At 30.9% G+C, this 18,912-nt stretch overlaps 1 pseudogene; it reads right to left on the bottom strand.

The window, feature by feature from the left end:
• Window positions 1-4,980: 4,980 nt before the first annotated feature.
• Window positions 4,981-8,181, bottom strand: LOC101512273 (heat shock cognate 70 kDa protein-like; annotated as a pseudogene).
• Between the last annotated feature and the right edge of the window lie 10,731 nt (window positions 8,182-18,912).

The following is an 18,912-nucleotide window of genomic DNA, read 5'->3' as shown; positions in this document are numbered from 1 at the left end:
AGAGCATATATTGCATGGAGTGACAACGATAACGATGAGTCCTCTGCCTCTTCGGATGAAGAAAAAGTGAATTTATGTCTCATGGCTCACACTAATTCAGAATCTGACAGTGAGGTTAGTTCGCAATTTAATCCAACATATGATGAGCTTCAAGAAGCTTTCAATGAATTGCATGATGATTATGTGAAATCCATAAAACAGTTGTTAAGCACAAAGAAAATGCTTGAACAAATGAATGTTGAACACAAAGAAATTGAAAATTTATGTGAACAACTGAAAAAGGATTCACAAGAAAAATCTGCAAAGTGCATTGAACTTGAAGATACTATTGCATCATTAAAATCTGATTTATTAAATTTTGCAAATAGTAAAGATAAGCTAAATGTCATACTTAGCAATCAAAGACATGTTTATGAAAAATCTGGTTTAGGATATACACCAAATATGCATGTCAAAAGAAAAAATAAAAACAGATCTGGTATTGGTTATATGCAAACCAGAAATGTCAAACATGGTCAAAAATCTTCTATTGCTAAGAGTATGTATGACACCTTTACTAAACCAAACAAATATTCATCCTTTGATGGCAAATGTCATTTCTGTTGTAGAAAGGGACATTTTGTGTCTAATTGCAAATTTAAAAAATTAGCCAATCAAGGATGGAAGCAAGTTTGGATAGCAAAAGAATCTGTGTTTAAGACTGACCCCCCAGGACCCAATCTGAATTGGGTACCTAGATCCAAAAATTAATTATGTTTTTGCAGGTGTACTTGACATCCACCAAGCAAGATTGATATTTGAAAGTGGATGCTCAAGACACGTGAAATGAGACAAGTATGAGAATCTTGTCTTTAACATTAAATGAAGATTAAATGAAGAAAGATTGGTCAACATAGTTGTGTTGATGACAGAGAAAAAGAGTCAATGGCAGTTAATCAGAAGTTTTGTTTGGGATTAAATCGATTGAGTAATCGATTTCGAGTTTGCTCTTTGTTTGTTTAAAGAATCGATTTGGGAATCGATTTGGTTAGCCCAGACTTCAGATTTTGTGGAAAATATTTTGTAACAATCCCGAGCATCGATTTGGAAATCGATTGATTAAGTGTTCAGTATTTGACTTTTGGGACAATCGATTTGGACATCGATTAAGTAACACGGCAAATCGATTTGGGAATCGATTAGGAAAATGACCGTTGCGTACTTTTTTACTAGCCGTTGGACATCATAATTACACAATCGATTAAGGATTCGGTGTAACGGTAAGCAAATCGATTGGGCAATCGATTGATAAAGGTAAAAGTATAAAAACGAACAGGTCTAAATCGATTTCTTCACTGTTTCAACCCAGATTTATATTTTCTTTCTCTGCTTCATCTTCTTCCTCTGTCTCTGCAACTGATATCTGCAACTATATCTGAACTCTATCTTCACTCATCTCCTCTATTTGCAACCATGGCCCGCGTGAAACAAACACAAGCCCATACTCCTTCACCTTCATCATCTTCAACCAGTGAAACTCCCTCACCGCCACCTACTGTGTCTAAAAGAATTCCGATTCCTACACACAAAATTCTTGCAAAGGACAAGGGCAAGGCTCCTGCTCCTATTCCAGAAAAGATCAAGAAAAGGAAGGAACCACCAAGTGAGAAGTTGTTGGCTGATGCTATGAAAGAAATTGCTCAGAAGAAAAAGAAACCGGTTACTTCACCCCTAGTTAAGAAAACTCCAGCACCTAAAGAGAAGGATGTGGAAGTTATCATTCCAGCAGAGTTTCTTAAACGGAAAATTCATGAAGGCAGAACCCTAGACTTTGGTTTCTTTGATACAGAAGGCTTCACATTCCAGAATCATCTGAGATTTCATGGTCTTGAAGGTTTTCTTTCATCTACTTTGGACAGCTATCCGAAATTGATACGGGAATTTTATGCAAATTTCAAGCTCACTGATGACGGGTTCAAAACTCAGGTTAAAGGTAAAAAATTATCAATGTCTTTTGAAGACTTTGCTGAGTTGACAGGATTGCCATTTCATGGACAATCAATAGACGGCAGTTCTGATGCGGATGCAGCCGACGAAGGTTGGGAAGCATCGCTGGACAGGCACACTGCAGTGAAAGACATCATGGTTGATGGTTTTGTGGAAACCATCTCTTTGCCAATTGGTCAGATGAAGGTACAGCAACGCATGCTCATGTATACATTAACAAGAATGCTTGTACCTCGATCAGGAAATCATGCTGTTGTTCAGAAGCTTGATATTATATTATTATGGGGATTGTCCAAGGAACTTAAGATGAGTTGGACATGGATTGTGCTAAGGCACATGTTAGAAGCTTCACACAGTAAGATCATGTTGCCTTATCCGCAGTTGGTTACAAAGGTTCTCAAGCACTTCAAGGTATCGTTGTTGAATGAAGAATCTGCAAAGACTACACTTATCTTCGGCGAAGCGATTGTGAATCAGATGAAACTGAAGAAAGTAGATAATGTTTGGATTAGACCAATGCCAAATGTTGAACCAACTCCTCCACAAGCATCTGAATCAGCAGCTGAGGCTCCTGCATTTGTTTCAAAGCTGATGGAATTTATGGCAGCTCAAATGGAACACAACGCCAAAATATTAGAGTCAAATGCAAGGATGGAAGCTACCTTGACATCTATCCAAACATCCCTGAAATCAGTTGTTCAGGATGTTGCTGCAATTCAAGCGCATCTAGGCCTCAAGCTATCTTTTGAAGACATAGCGCATATTGGTCGACAAGCAACTGAGGAACCACAGCCAGATCCTCTAGATCGGTCTGCGACTACTTGTTAATTAATGTATGTTGTATTAATATGATCTGATCTGATATGTTCTGATACATGCTCTGCTCTGATCTGATCATTCAACAATAATTTTATAATGCAATTAAATGTTAATCTGAAACTGCTCAAGTTACAATTTGGTTGAATTGTCAATTATGCCAAAAAGGGGGAGATTGTTGGATTTTGATCCTTTGATTCCTAATTTTGACATAATTAATAATTCAACAATGTTCTTACAATGCATGATAAATCTAATGTTTGAATTGAGCAAGATTTCAGGAACCATAATCAAACCCTACACACTTGGATCAAATTGCTTGGAACACAAGAAATCAACAAAAGTTGAATTCTGAATATGTAAATCGATTGGGAAATCGATTTCATAACAAGGGTGTAAGGAAATCTTAAGTGTTTGTGAATGTGCAATCGATTAGGCAATCGATTAGATCAATTAAAAATGAAAAATGCACAAGTCAGTAGCCTCTGATTTGGAGAAAATCGATTGGTAAATCGATTGAACATTTCACAAATCAAACCTGATGGTAACACATCGATTGGTAAATCGATTGAATGAGTCACAGTGGCACTCCAGTGCTGAGGGAATCGATTGGCAAATCGATTGATAAAATATCATTTGAAAAATGACCTCACCTGTGACAAATACAATCGATTGGACAATCAATTGTTAACACTTTCAATTTTGATTAAGTTTGGTTGCAATCGATTGGGAAATCGATTGAACTAAACACCAGGTAAAAACTTTTCAGGAACATGACACCACATCGATTGACAAGTCGATTGATAACAAGTTGCTGAGCCACTGTTTTGAAAATAATCGATTGGCAAATCGATTGATATTAAAACTGAATCACTATTTTGAATCACATCGATTGACAAGTCGATTGATAACAAGTTGCTGAGCCACTGTTTTGAAAATAATCGATTGGCAAATCGATTGATATTAAAACTGAATCACTATTTTGAATCACATCGATTGACAAATCGATTGACATCAAAAACCTGAGCCACTGTTTTGAAAACAATCGATTGGCAAATCGATTGAAATAAACTTGTTGAAAACACAGTGAACTCTGAAGTTTGGCAAATCGATTGAGTAATCGATTGAAAATAGTTTTATTAAAACAGTTTCCCAGAAATCGATTAGGCAATCGATTTATACAGGTCTGGACATGTTCTGCTGAAAAGTGTTGTTTTAAAGAATCGATTGGTAAATCGATTAGCTTGTATAGTTTCAAGATTAAAGAAAACCAAGATCGCGATAATCGATTGGCAAATCGATTTAGCTCATTTTATAACTTTACAAAATCGATTGGGAAATCGATTTCGTAGTTGGTTTTTCAGAAACTATATAAGATGTCTTTCAATCTTTATTCTAAGTACTTTTACATAACATTTCATAACTTTCATAATTTCTCACAACGCTCTTAGCTGTTCATAACAACAAACTAACAACTTCATAATTGTGATTACAGATCTCAATACAGTTTGTTGACAATCTAAGAGAAATGATAATGTGCTCAAGAACAATCCATGAATATCCAGATTTGTGAAGAGCAACATTCATAAAGATTGAAGACCCTTTTGTTTTACTTCTTTTATTCTTTCTGTAATAAATCTTTGAACCAAAACGAACGTTGAAAATCCAGCTAGAAACTGGTGGCTACTTTCTTGGGTGAGAGGTCTCAGCAAGAAAGAGTCGTACTTTGATTTTGTGTTAGGCTGACGATTGTCTACAAGGATCAAAGGGTTGATAGAAAGCCAGCTAGAAACTGGTGGCTACTTTCTTGGGTGAAGAGTGTTCAACAAGGAAGAGTCGCACTGTGATTCTGTGATAGGTTGACGAGTATCTACAAGGATCAGAGGGTATTCAATAGGAAAGAGATCATTAAGATAGATAGGTTTCAGGGAGGAAACTGGACAATCTGTAATTGATTCTTTCTATTGAAGGAGAAGAAAATCTGAAATCCGATTGGATTTTCAGGACTGGACGTAGGTTGTTGTTGACAACCGAACCAGGATAAATCTCTGTGTTTTCTTCTCTAACTCTCTCTCTTTAATTTTCTATGTTGCTAACTTTGTATGCCTCAAAATTTAAATTCCGCTGTGCACTTGATACTGATTAATTTGGTAACGAAAACTGATATATTTTCTGTTATTACGAGGTCAAGATACCAACATCTTCCAGCATACTTTCAAGCTCCTTTAGATGATCCTCAAGAACATCTAGTTCATTCTGCTGTTTTTTCTTATCAAGCAAAGTTGTAGCCACTTTAATTGCACGATTGATCTTTCTAACTTTTTGAGAAGAGAGCTTAAATTTAGCTTCCTTATTCTTTAGAGCCTTCCTCAATTTGTAAACAGAGTCATCTAATGCATTCATTACCTTAGCCTTCTTTAGGAACTCCACATCTTCATCATGGTACTCAGCTTCTTGAATCAGTTTTTGAATTTCGTCTCTGGATAACCTTTCTTCGTCACTGGTTATTGTGATTTCATTTGTACTGCCGGTGGATATCTCCTTAGCAGAAACAGTTAAAATACCATTTTCGTCGATAGCAAAAGATACATCCAAAGGATTGCCACGGGGGGCACCTGGAAGACAAGAAAGATTAAAAAAACCAAGCATATTGTTGTCACTGGCTCTTGTTCTCTCACCCTCATAAATCTTAATCAAGACTCTGGATTGGTTATCAACAACTGTATAAAACTCTTTTGTCCTCTTGGTGGGAATGGAAGTGTTCCTAGGAATCACCACATTCATGACATCTCCTAGTGTTGACATACCAAGAGACAACGGTGTAACATCTCGCAGCACCAAATTTGGAACATTTTTAAAGCCTTCACTCAACAAAGCAGCCTGGACAACAGCACCATAAGCAACAGCTTCATCAGGGTTGATGCTCTTGCATAATTCCTTCCCATTGAAGAAATCACGCAATAGTTCCTTCACTTTGGGAATCCTAGATGAGCCACCCACAAGTATAATATCATCTACACCACTCTTGTCCATCTTAGCATCAGCAAGACAACTCTCAACAGTCTTCATACACTCATTAAAAAGGTCCATATTGATTTCTTCAAACTTGGAACGAGTTATCGATGAAGAGAAGTCAATGCCCTGAAATAAATTATCAATCTCAACAGACGTTAAAAATTTGACCGAGAGTATCCTTTTTGCCTTTTCACATGCAGTTCTCAACTGCCTCAAGGCTCTTGGATTCCCAGAAATATCCACTTTGTTCCTCCTCTTAAATTCCTCTACAAAATAGTTCAACATTCTATTATCAAAGTCCTCTCCTCCAACATGAGTGTTTCCAGCCGTTGCTTTAACTTCAAAGACACTACCTTTAATGGTGAGGAGAGACACATCAAAAGTCCCACCACCAAGATCAAACACAAAAATATTCCGTTCATCACAATTAGCTCTTTTGTCAAGGCCATATGCAATAGCTGCGGCGGTGGGTTCATTGATTATCATTGTTAGTTTTATATTAGTTAGTTTTATCATGCCTTTACTTTTTTGGGTTGTTATAACTATTTTGTTGATAGGCTATTATAAATATTCATATTGTATATTCTTTCTCAATTAATAAAAGAATGATGTATATTCAGTAAATATTCATTATGGTATCAGAAGTTTCTTTTTTTCTTTTTTTTTGTATTACTTTTAAATCCAATTTGTCAAAATCTTAAATTTCCAAAATAAAAAAAATAAAAATCTCCACATTCCAAACAGAACAACGCCAACGCATATTACATGGCAGCCATGAGGATCCTCAAATACATAAAAACTGCACCAGCTCAAGGATTGTTTTACTCATCGGCGTCCAGGCTTCAACTGCGAGCATTTAGCGACTCTGATTGGGCAACCTGCCCAGAAACAAGAAGGTCTGTCACTGGATTTTGTATATTTCTTGGTTCATCATTGATTTCGTGGAGGTCTAAGAAACAAAGCACTGTATCTCGTTCATCTTCAAAAGCAGAATATAGAGCATTAGCATCAACAACTTGTGAAATTCAATTGATAACATTTCTTTTGCAAGAATTAAACATGGATTGTTCTGCCCCTACGACTCTTTATTGCGATAATCAATCAGCCAGGAACATTGCGTCAAATCCAACATTCCATGAGAGAACAAAACATATAGAAATTGATTGTCACATTGTTCGGGACAAACTGCAAGCTGGATTGTTCAAACTCTTGCCCATATCTTCATCAAATATGCTGGCAGATTTCTTTACTAAGCCTCTTGAACCTACAGCATTCAATTCAATTCTTAACAAGCTGAGAATTCTTAACCTACATTCTCCATCTTAAGGGGGGATGTTAGTTTTATATTAGTTAGTTTTATATTAGTTAGTTTTATCATGCCTTTACTTTTTTTAGGTTGTTATAACTATTTTGTTGATAGGCTATTATAAATACTCATATTGTATTTTCTTTCTCAATTAATAAAAGAATGATGAATATTCAGTAAATATTCATTAATCCTCATAACATTTAGGCCAGCAATGGCACCAGCATCCATGGTGGCTGGCACGGTGATAACTGCATTTTTAACAGGTTATTCCAAATATGCCTCTGCAATCTCCCTCATATTTGTGAGGACAATAGATGAAATTTCCTCGGCACAGAGGAGCTTCTCCTGACCCTTGTACTTAACCGTAATCATGGGTTTGTCATTAACACCAGAAATAACCTTAAATGGCCACAACATTATATCTTTTTGAACAACAGGATCGCTAAACTTCCTACCAATTAACCTCTTAGCATCTGAAAAAATATTAAAAGTTAATTATAATCATAAATATAAATAAATGTCTATGGCTGTGATCTAAGCTACAACATTAAGGTCTACAATGTTACTAATACCTCAATGCGGCATCGACCATCATCATCTTAGTCACAATTTAAAAACAATTTTGTTGGTTACACTGTTTTTTTCTTCCAGTTAAATATACCTAAATAGGCCTACGTGATATGAGTTCAACTTAATTTTAGGTGAACTGTGTTAACCTAAATAATATTTAGGTGTAACTAGAAAAAACAGAAGAAGTATGACTAGCAAAAGTGATTTAAAAACCGTAGCTACAATAACCGTAAGTATTTAAAGCATAGAAATAGAAAATTACCAAAGACAGTGTTTTGAGAGTTGATAGCAGCTTGATCCTTAGCAGCACCACCACCAACCAACCTTTGATCATCAATGAAAGCAACAAAAGAAGGTGTGATTTTGTTGCCTTCGTCATTATGTATAATCTCAACTCTATTTTTTTGCTCCAACCAAACAGCGACACACGAATACGTTGTTCCAAGGTCTATTCCCACTGCCTGTCCTTTGTATTTTTTCGCCATGCTATCTTTTAAGTAAACAAAAGAAGCTTTGAAAAGTTCGACTTAATTTGAAGTGAAATGAAACTTAAAACTTAAATGTAAGAAAACATAATGCTCCTTTTTCATCTAACAAAGCAAATGATGATAAAGATTAAAGCGCAAATAAATATACGAAGTTTCCAAAAATTCAAGACCCCAAGCGTCTCTATTTGTGAGCGGGACTTTATATTTTTGACGTTTCGTCTTCCAATACAACTATATGTACTTTTTCCAGGCAAGCTAATTTAGTATTTTTTTTTTTTTTTAAATATTACCAATGTTTGGTAAAGCAAAATAATAATTAGTTATGATTTTATAGTTTATTGTGATTTTTGAAAAGTTATTTCAAATAGTTTATAGGTTATTATTTTTTTATTATTGTAATTAAAATATTTTTTAAATTTAATTTATATATATCGTCAGTGTAAAGAATTTTTACACTGTCAATCAATAATAGTCATTAGATTATTAAACATATTTGATTTTTACTAAAATTATATTTAAAGTCGTCTTTATAAATGATTGTGATGTGCTAAAAGCGTAAAACTTTTTATAGTGATAGTGTGCATAATAATTAAACTCATTATTTTTTATCCATTATAATTTATTTATTATATTTTAAAATAAATAAACTAGCTATATAAAAAAATAAAAAAATATCACTTTAATAAGTAATTTATTTGTTGTAATTTCAAACTATTGATAAATAATTTACATTTAAAATGATTAATATTGTTCTAAAAAAACCAAATACTCCAAAAAGATATTAATGATAATTAAAAACACAACATCCTTAATTTGTCTTCTCCAATTCGTACTTCAAACGTCCAGAATCGTCAAACGAGAAGTGAGATTGATCCAGTAATCGAGGATTTCTTCAAGTCAAATCCAAAGATTTCTAACAAAAGAATACTCCAAACAAATGTGTTGGACATTTTTCAAACTATGTCCAGATAGACTACAACAAGAAACCTAAGAGTATCTCCACGGTATGTAAATGCGTTCGTCCGCCAGAGTGTAATAACGTAAAATTTAGTTTTTTTTGTAAGTTTACCGTTGTAGTTGTGCCAAGGTGTTATCACGGTAGTGTCAAGAAGGAACGATACTTCATCGCAGTTACTTTTTATTTTAATGAATTTACGTATAATAATAAATATATCACAGTTAGTAGTGGACCCACTATATCGTTAGAGTTGTGTCAATGTGTCAAAAATAAATAAGTTATTTCAAGATGACGTGGCATGGTATACATCATTTAATGAACCCATATTAAATTCACAAATAAATATACGAAATTTCCAAAAATTCAAGACCACAAAGTGTCTCTATTTGTGAGAGGGATTTTTTATTTTTGACGTTTCATCTTCCAATACAACTATGTACTTTTTAAAGGCAAACTAATTTATTATTTTATTTTTCGAAAAAATATTGCCAATGTTTGGCAAGGCAAAATAATAATTACAGTGATTTTTGAAAAGTTTTTTCAAATGGTTTATAGTTTATTATTTTTCTTTTCATTTTATTTTTATCATTGTAATTAAAATACTTTTTAGATTTAATTTATATATATCATTAGTGTAAAAGATTAAACTGTCAATAAATAACAGTCGTTAGATTATTAAAAATATTTGATTTTTACTAAAATTATATTTAAAGTCATCTCTATAAAAGATTGTAATGTGCTAAGAGCGTGAAACTTTTTATATTGATAGTGCAGAGTAATTAAACTCATTATTTTTTATCCATTCTAATTTATTTATTATAATTTAAAATAAATAAACTAGCTATATAAATATATATATATATATATATATATATATATATATATCACTTTAATAAGTAATTTATTTATTGAAAACAAATACTCCAAAAAATATTAATGATAATTGAAAACACAACATCCTTAGTTTGTTTTCTCCGATCCGTACTTCAAACATCTAGAATCGTTAAAGGAAAAGTGAGATTGATCCAGCAATCGAGGATTTCTTCAAGTCAAGTCCAAAGATTTCTAAATTATGCCCTCATAGACTACAACTAGAGACTTAAGGAAGACCTCTTTTAGCCAAATTAAAATTCGTTGCAAGGACATTTTAAATGATTATCCAAAACACCAATAATTTTGCAAAGGGAATGATGAAACTATGAATCAATTTTCTCAAAGACACGACATTTTGATTACTTACTTGATCATTATAAGAATCCTTGTAGTTTATCAAACCAAGAGTACTTAATAGCATTTGAAATAATACAATCAGTACTAGGGACACAACATTATATCTTTTTGAACAACATGATCACTAAACTTCCTACCAATTAACCTCTTAGCATCTGAAAAAATATTAAAAGTTAATTATAATCATAAATATAAATAAATGTCCGATCGCGATCTAAGTTGCAACATTAGGGCCTACAATGTTACTAATACATCAATGCAACTTTAATTGAGACTACATCAACCACATTTGACTATGATTATTATCAATATAAAGAATTGCAATGCGACATCGACAATCATCATCTTAGTCACAATTTAAAAACCCTTTTGAATAGTGAGTAACATTTTGCATAGTGTTTTGTATGAAACTAGTAAAGTCTTCGGGTTCAACAACTACATCATTCCATTTTACAAGTTTGCTAAGTTGGTTTGTCAACGGAACCAGAGGCAAATCACAAAAATCACTTAAATCTATCCACTAAATGTCGTCATTGATTGGCTCCAAAGGATCAATGATGTGTTGCGCATTTGGGAAATATTATGCATTACTACATTATCTTGACTTGAATATAAGCAGACAACACTATCTTGAGTCATATTTTGTTTGAAGTTAGTTTCAGGTTGTTGCATATTTTTCACCATATTGGTTTTGTGATTACAAACTTGAATATTGGAATCTACAAAAGCAATCAAAGTTGTGACTTGCTTCCCTTCCATGATATGCAAAATTAGGCTCGAAGTTAGATACTTGTTCTTGAGGATCTCCTTATGCACTTTAAAAATCTCGGCTTCAACTAAATTCTTCTTATTTACATAATAGTCATCGACATCAAATTCCTCAGGAGTCGTCTCGATCTTTTTATGCTTATAATTTTTAAGCATAGATTGTATAGTTTTAGCATCTTGTGGAAAAGTCAGTGGTCTTGAACTACTATCACCATCATACACAATTAAGAAAACTTCAATTCCAAAAATGCAAGAAAATTCAAAAACTTTCTTTGTTAATTATTTATTTCAGTTCATAAAAGTTGTTTTTTGAGCTTACTCATTTTGGATGATTTTAGAGTGACTTTTGCACAACCCATTTCTATATATATAATGTAAAAATTGTCAATAAAAAACTATCTTAGTAAAAAAAAATATAGATACAAATTCTCTTAGTGTATGATTATTCTCTTTGGTTATGTTGTCACGAGCTTAATTCTTTTATCTTAGAGTATATACATGGTGTCCTCAATTCCCATGATTATAATTTTAAATAAAAAAATTTGTGTGAAAAGATTTACTTTATTTTTTAAGAGAAAAATGTTTTTTTTTAGGAAGATTTACTTTTTTTATCAACAAAGATTTATATCAATTGAACTAATACATTTATTATTTATATATCTATAGTAAGTAATCTTGCCAAAAGAAAATCTATATCAAAGTATTATGATAGAGATATAATTGATGTCATGAAGAGATAGAGATATAATAGATGATTCTCCTATCATTTGTTTGATATATATATAATAATAAACAAGACAAAATTGTATTTGCAAAACCTTTTGCTTTTATTAGCATTCAATGAAGGGAAGTAGTTGTATAAACTCATTTATAGATATTTTTTTATACAAATGTGATTTTCTCCCATCAATAGATGTAATTGACATTCATAACACCTAATTTAATTGATACATATCAATATTGTTAGATAATCAATATTTATTTAATTATAATCGATAGTTCTTGTTCATATTTAGGGTTCATCGTTAACGATTTATAAAAATAATAATTTTAATATTCAATATCTGTAAATTAAGATATTTTATATTTATTCACTTTTTTAGTGAGATGTCTCTCCATCAATAATTATTAAATAAAAGAGGTGAGGATAAAATATTTTAAGCACTCACCGTTCAAAAAAGATTTTATTCTCACTCTTCTATTAAAAATTATTTTTGTTTCAAAAGCTAATCAAAATAGTTATGTTCTTTTTAAGAATACAATTCATTTTTTAATAAAATGATTGAAAAAATAAAACTTACCCACAAAATAATTGAAACATAAAAAAAAAAGATTTTATAAGAATTAATTTTTGATAAATGTTGTAAGAAATTTTTTTTAAAACAAATGGGCCGTCCTTAATGTTGTATTAAATATTTCATCTTTTGTGGGAGAGGTTTTTATAATATTGTATTAAATTTTTAGTTCCCGCAAAAAAATAATTGACATTTTTTAGTCCTTAAAAAATTATTATACAAGCAATTTTAGTCTTTGTTGGAATGTTTAATATTTTTGAAAATTATATTTTTGCAGACATAAATACAACATTATAAAATATTACTCCTCAAAAAATGAGTTTAAAATTCAATTTATATAACCATATTTTCGTTACTTTTACATTGGATCTATGACATTTAAAAAAATTTATATTTGATTCATCTTAAGTTAAAAAATTCTAAATTTTCGTAGAGAAAATTTTTATAATGTTCTCCACATGCTAGAAAATATCATTCAAAAATTTAAAATTAATTGCAGAAAATATTTGTAAGTACTAAAAAAGGTATTATTTTTTACCGAGACTAAAAAAAATTTCAAAATTTTATAAGAACTAAATTTTTTTTTAATACTAATGTTTTTAATATACTTATAAATATTCATTCAAAAATTTCAAAGGTACACATGAGTTGCTATTAAAGCAGGTGCCAAAAACTAAAATTTTTTTTAAGGTCTAAAAAGTTAAAAAAATTTTATAGAGAATAAAAACAAAGTTTAGAATTTCATAGGGACTCCAAACTTATTTAACATAATTGTTTTCTCTATTATAAAATTTTAGTCTTAACACATTAAATCAACTCAACTAACTACTAAATTCGTCCTTAAATATAAGAACCTTTGATCAAATTGCAGAAATTAAAAAAATTAATAGTATAATATTAAATTTGTTATAATTGATGTTGTTTTTATAATTTTACCTTTAAAGAGAAATAATTAGTTAATATTTTCTCCATAGTATTTATTATTACTAATTGCAGAAAAAGTGTAGATTAATTAGAAGTATATTAATAAAAAAAGTAATTCATGGAATTAAAGATCCAAAAAAAATCTTATAAAAAGGGACGCAAATTTCTCAAGAGAGTTTTAAAATAAATGTTCAATTAAAAAATTAAAATGTTTTGATTCTTTAAGTTTAAAATAAGGAACCAAGGATGATGTCAATTTTTTTTCCATCATATCTAACTCTGGACGGGGCTAGAAACGGACCGGCAGAGGTACGGTCCTCGCAAATTTTTATAACTTTTTCTAATAATAGTATGTTATTATAATATATTTTTTTTAAAATATATGATTTTTTATAATAGGTCTTTTTTTGATTCATTATATTAGGCCTTAAACATTTTCTAGTCAAGTAAAATATAAAACAATTTTATTAGAAATCTAATTTGTGTTATCTTTTTTGAAATACATAGATATATCTTATAATTTCTCAAATTTTTGTATATGTTGTGTATTTGAATTTTGTTTTCTTTATTAAATTACAATTTTTAAATTTGATCTCCTACACTTAATTCCTGACTCCGTCTCTGTCTAACTCGTAATGTGAAAATAGCCAAATAATTCCGAGCAAAACGATATACGGTTCAATAAATAAAATTGTAATGATAGATACCAATTTGATAGTATTCAACTATTCATGAACAAACTTTGCCAGCAACACGCTCAAAGAACATATTATCAAGCTATATTACAACGCATTTTTAGGCCTTAAACAACGCTTTTATATACACACCTCCTTTATTTCCTTGCTGATCTCGAAGGTTAGCACTCCAAGGAACAATTGTAATGCCTATACTTAAAGTATAAAGTTCGTGCAGATATGTATCATAAAAGGCGTTTTATTTATCATAAAATACCACATAAGATATTTAAGCGATATGTACCACACAAAGAATTGGTTACAAGAAATTACAACAAATATCTAATTAGAAGTATGAAAATGACAGCGTTGATCAATCGATCTTTATTAACTTTAGAACAAAATTATTTTCACATATAAAGCAATAATATATGACGTACAATAGTAAGATCCAAAATTCACCATAAGATAACATGGATAAGTATGGAGGTTTATAACCTTACAATTAGTGTAGGTGTCAACTACAGCCTATGATAGAGTAATTGTGAAATGAAAAAGCAACTGATGTAATACTCTAAGTCACTTTCCATTCAAAATATAAAAGATTTATCATCATAAGCCTATTCAATAGATCAACTTAAGAGACCTAATTTATTCGCTAACTATCGGTGACACTGACATAGTACTAGTGGATCCTTCAGATGAACATAACGCAATCTCCTCGCTCGTAGTATCAGTATGAGCTAGAGCTCTAGCAGAAACAAGCATACGTCGATATGCCCTCGCATTACCCACTCGTCTAGCGCATCGTCTATTTTTGTGAAACTCCTTACATATCCTTTTAACGGGTAGTCTCTGGGCAATCCTAACATCTCCTGTCCAAGATGCGAGTGGAGAGTCTCGAAAATAAAAAGTACATGTACCAGTGTAGATTGCTAATTGTTGCGTACGATCGAACTCCCAACTAATGTCTTCTAAGTCGTGATAGTGAACTTCCATGTCACTGCACACTGGAATGTGGGCATCCTGTTGTAAAGATGGATGATTGTAGGGATCCATCCTCGTCGACCAACTGGTTATCTTTAGCGTCTAAGGTCAGATTACTCTATGAATATATGAAGAAACAAACAAAGAATGAGGAGAAGGAATATACTATATCACAAAGAGAAGTAAATAATAGAGGATCATCTTGGTTCTTTAATTTTCTTAATAAAATACTAAAAATATTAATCACTAACATTATCTTGGTTCTTTAATTTTCTTGATAAAATACTAAAAATATTAATCACTAACATTAACTGTTAAAAAAAAATGTTTTCATGTAAACTTCTTAAAAAAAATGCGAACTTACATTCTTTAAAACAAAAGATGTATATACACAAATTACATAATGAAATAGAACACAATATCATATCATATAATTATAACTCTTCAATATAATTTTTATGACAACAACGAAATAAAATAACCTATGGTATGAATTATATTTGAAAAATTATATTTGAAAAATTATATTGAAAAATGTATGCATAAAGAACCCTTAATTTTCTCATTGGGTTTCTTTTACTCCTTAATTATACAACATATAACCTACAAAACTTATCTCACATTATTATATAATTAAAGACAAAGATTAACTAGGGAAAACAAAATAGTGATATATCAATTTTTTTTCTTCAAAAATCCATTTACATATTCCTTCATTTCTTGGTCTCAATCACCAAAAAAAAGAGAGGGTATGCATATTTTGAACATGAAAGATCCACAACAAAAGAAAGAAGGTTGAGAGAATAAAACAGTTTTGTTACAACGAATTAATTAAAGTCTTGACGATATGACACAGTGCATATATACAAAGAAAAGGTTATATAAAGATTCAAAAAGTTTTGATACAGAGTTAATTATGGTTTTGCTACAAAGCAGTGGATTTAACTTTATCGATAAAAAGAAAGATCGAGAGATTCAAAAAGTTTAGCGTTAATAAATCTTGGTGTAACAGATGGAAAAGAAAGAAAAAACAAACTGATTGAAACAAAACGAAACACAAGAACATATAAAAAACAGAGGATGCATTAAACTTGAACCAGAACAAGAACGGTTGAGAGATTCAAAACGTTTTGCGACAAAGAATTAATCATGACAAGGTACATTCAGAAAAAGAACAGATGGAGAGAAGAAAAAGCAAAACAACATGAAACAAAACAAAAACAAGAATAAGAACATAGGAGTATGAATGAATGTGTTGTTTGTTTACCTTTTGTTTCAGATTGTTGATTGATCGATCTCTCAAGAAGACTCAAATTCAAGCGCGCGAAGCTATGCTTTGTTGAACTCAACAAGATCAAATGGCTAAGTAATGTTTGTTTCAGTTTAACAAATTTGCGAAGCCCCCTATATATTGTTCCAGCTCATGTGGGAGAGGCCCAAAAACCTTATAACAAAAAGGCCCAAAAACCTTATAACAAAAAGGCCCATTACTTGTAACAAAAGGCCCATTAAAAGAAAGTCTTCAATGTAAAAAGTCCACAAAATTCTATGGGCTTAAAAGGCCCATAGACCCATTTAAAAAAATCTATTATTTTTTTGAAATAATTTTTTTTTTCCGATTTTTTCTCAATTTCTTTTCGATTTTTATGGTATCATCATCTAAAGTTTAATAAAGCAAAATATATATGATATGACAACAACAACTCTATATAAGTTTTTATGAGTTTTCAGTAGACAAAATAGTATATTTTATTGTTTATAGATACAAGCAAATAAATTCACCATCACTAGTTGATTTATGGATTCTCTTATCATACTACTATGTCAAAGTAATGGATAAAAACATTAACATTCAAAGGTATATGCAGACAGTTTCAAATATAACAAGTAATCACGCAATCGTCTATTACAAAGAGTCAATAACCTTTATAGACACCAATAACAAGTAAAACCAATTGAATGAGTCAATGATAATAGTATTAGATTCATCCTCACAAACAGAAGCATTTTATCCATCCTCATATTGAAAACAAAATCAATAGAAACAATTAGATAATCAATCATGAGATATTGTAAGATAAAAAAAATTAAAATACTAAATATTACCATTCAAATTTTTAAAAAATCCATGTAACTAGTTTCGAGTGCAAATCAGCATTTAGATGTGATTAGTAAAAGTAAAATTTCTGTATTTAGTGAGAACACGTCCACCAATACTAAAAGAAGACTCTAATGCCACCATGATAAGAATATTTAGCATATCTTGTGTCATTAAGGAGACGACAGGGGTATGCAACCACACTTCATCACATATTTATAAAACTAATTACTAGTAAGTGCTAATTAATTCAATCACTCTCATATTTTTTATAGGAATTAATTGAATCTCTTATGATTTGGGAAATCCATTAATTATGAATTTTTTTTGCTGTTACACAATTTCTTTTTGACAGCTAATTATAGAAATAAAATGTTATTCACTTCACTAAATAGTCTTATACATCTTCCATTTAACATTTCAACCAAAGTCAAATTATTTTGATTGTGTTGAAAGATTTTTTACTAACAAAGATTTTTTTATCTGAGATATTTAATTGGATTAAACTAATACATTTATTAATCATTATAATTAGGTTTATGTTTACAATTTCTACTTTTGTTTTTTTATTTATATTTTCTTTTTTAGTTTTATAATTTTGATTCATCATTCTAATGGTTGTTCATCTCTTAAACTATGTGATGTTATTTTGTAATTTTTCTCTCTCTCATTTTGGGAATGTTAGAGTTGAGCTGAGAGTTAAAATTATTAGGATTCTAATGGGTTGGTTTGGTTTGATTTTTTTGCCAAAAAATGAATCTAAACTAATGAAACAGAGAGTGAGGAGAGTGGCACAATTTCAACGAATGGAGCTGTGGACGGCAAAGTGAAAACTGAGGAGGATGTTCGAGTTGGTTTGGTTTAGATGTTCAAGTTGATTGGATTTATTTTGTCTACTTATACCTCTGAAAATATGGGTGTATGTTACATGACAATATATTGCTGAAGTGACTTTTTTTCTTCCTTAATTAAGCAAATTATGTTTTGATAACTCAATTAAGCCCTTTTCACTTACATGAGCTAACCTCATATGCCATATTTTAGTAGATGAAAGCAAACTAGATCTAGCAATAGAAACTTGTGCGTTTATGGTAGAACCATCTAAAATGTACAAGCCATTTCTTTTTATGCCTTTAACAATGATATCATCTTTTTATGCCTTGAACATGTGGAAAGTACATCCTAAGTCTAATACCCAATTCTTTTCACCTTCAGAATTTGAAATCATCAAGGACTCTACAGATTCATAACCAGCATCAACAAGTGCAACATTTCCAGAATCTTGAGAGTTTGTTGATTCCTTTCTTTCAGGGCAATCTTTCTTGAAATGTCATTTCTTGTGGCAATGGAAACATTTATACTTCCATTCAGATTTAGTTCTTGAATTAGACCTATGCTTATTTCCATTTAATCTTTTCTTGTCAATTCTTCCTATGGTAACATTCAGACTTTTAATATTATTTTCATTCTTGATCGTGTCTTTTATAGCTTTCCTTTGTCCAGATAGAGGTATGCACTTCTTCAAGAGTAATTGTTTGTTCTCTTCCAAACATGATGGCATCTTTGATGTGTGCATATGAACTTGGCAGAGCATTAAGAAGGATTCGAGCTCTGTCTTCATCATCTAACTTGACTTCTAAATTTTCTAAATCATCGAGAATCTTATAAAAATTAATATTTTGTACTGTAACGGGTTCCTCTTCATCCATTTTAAAAGAGAACAATTGATGTTTCAAGAAGAGCTTATTTGAAACTGATTTAGTCATGTAGAGAGACTCAAGTTTAATAAGGCTG

This window comes from Cicer arietinum, chromosome 3, assembly GCF_000331145.2.
Source record: "Cicer arietinum cultivar CDC Frontier isolate Library 1 chromosome 3, Cicar.CDCFrontier_v2.0, whole genome shotgun sequence".
NCBI classification, from domain to species: Eukaryota; Viridiplantae; Streptophyta; class Magnoliopsida; order Fabales; family Fabaceae; genus Cicer; species Cicer arietinum.
Note: the sequence above shows the minus strand (reverse complement) of the source record. Positions and strands in the feature narration are given on the sequence as shown.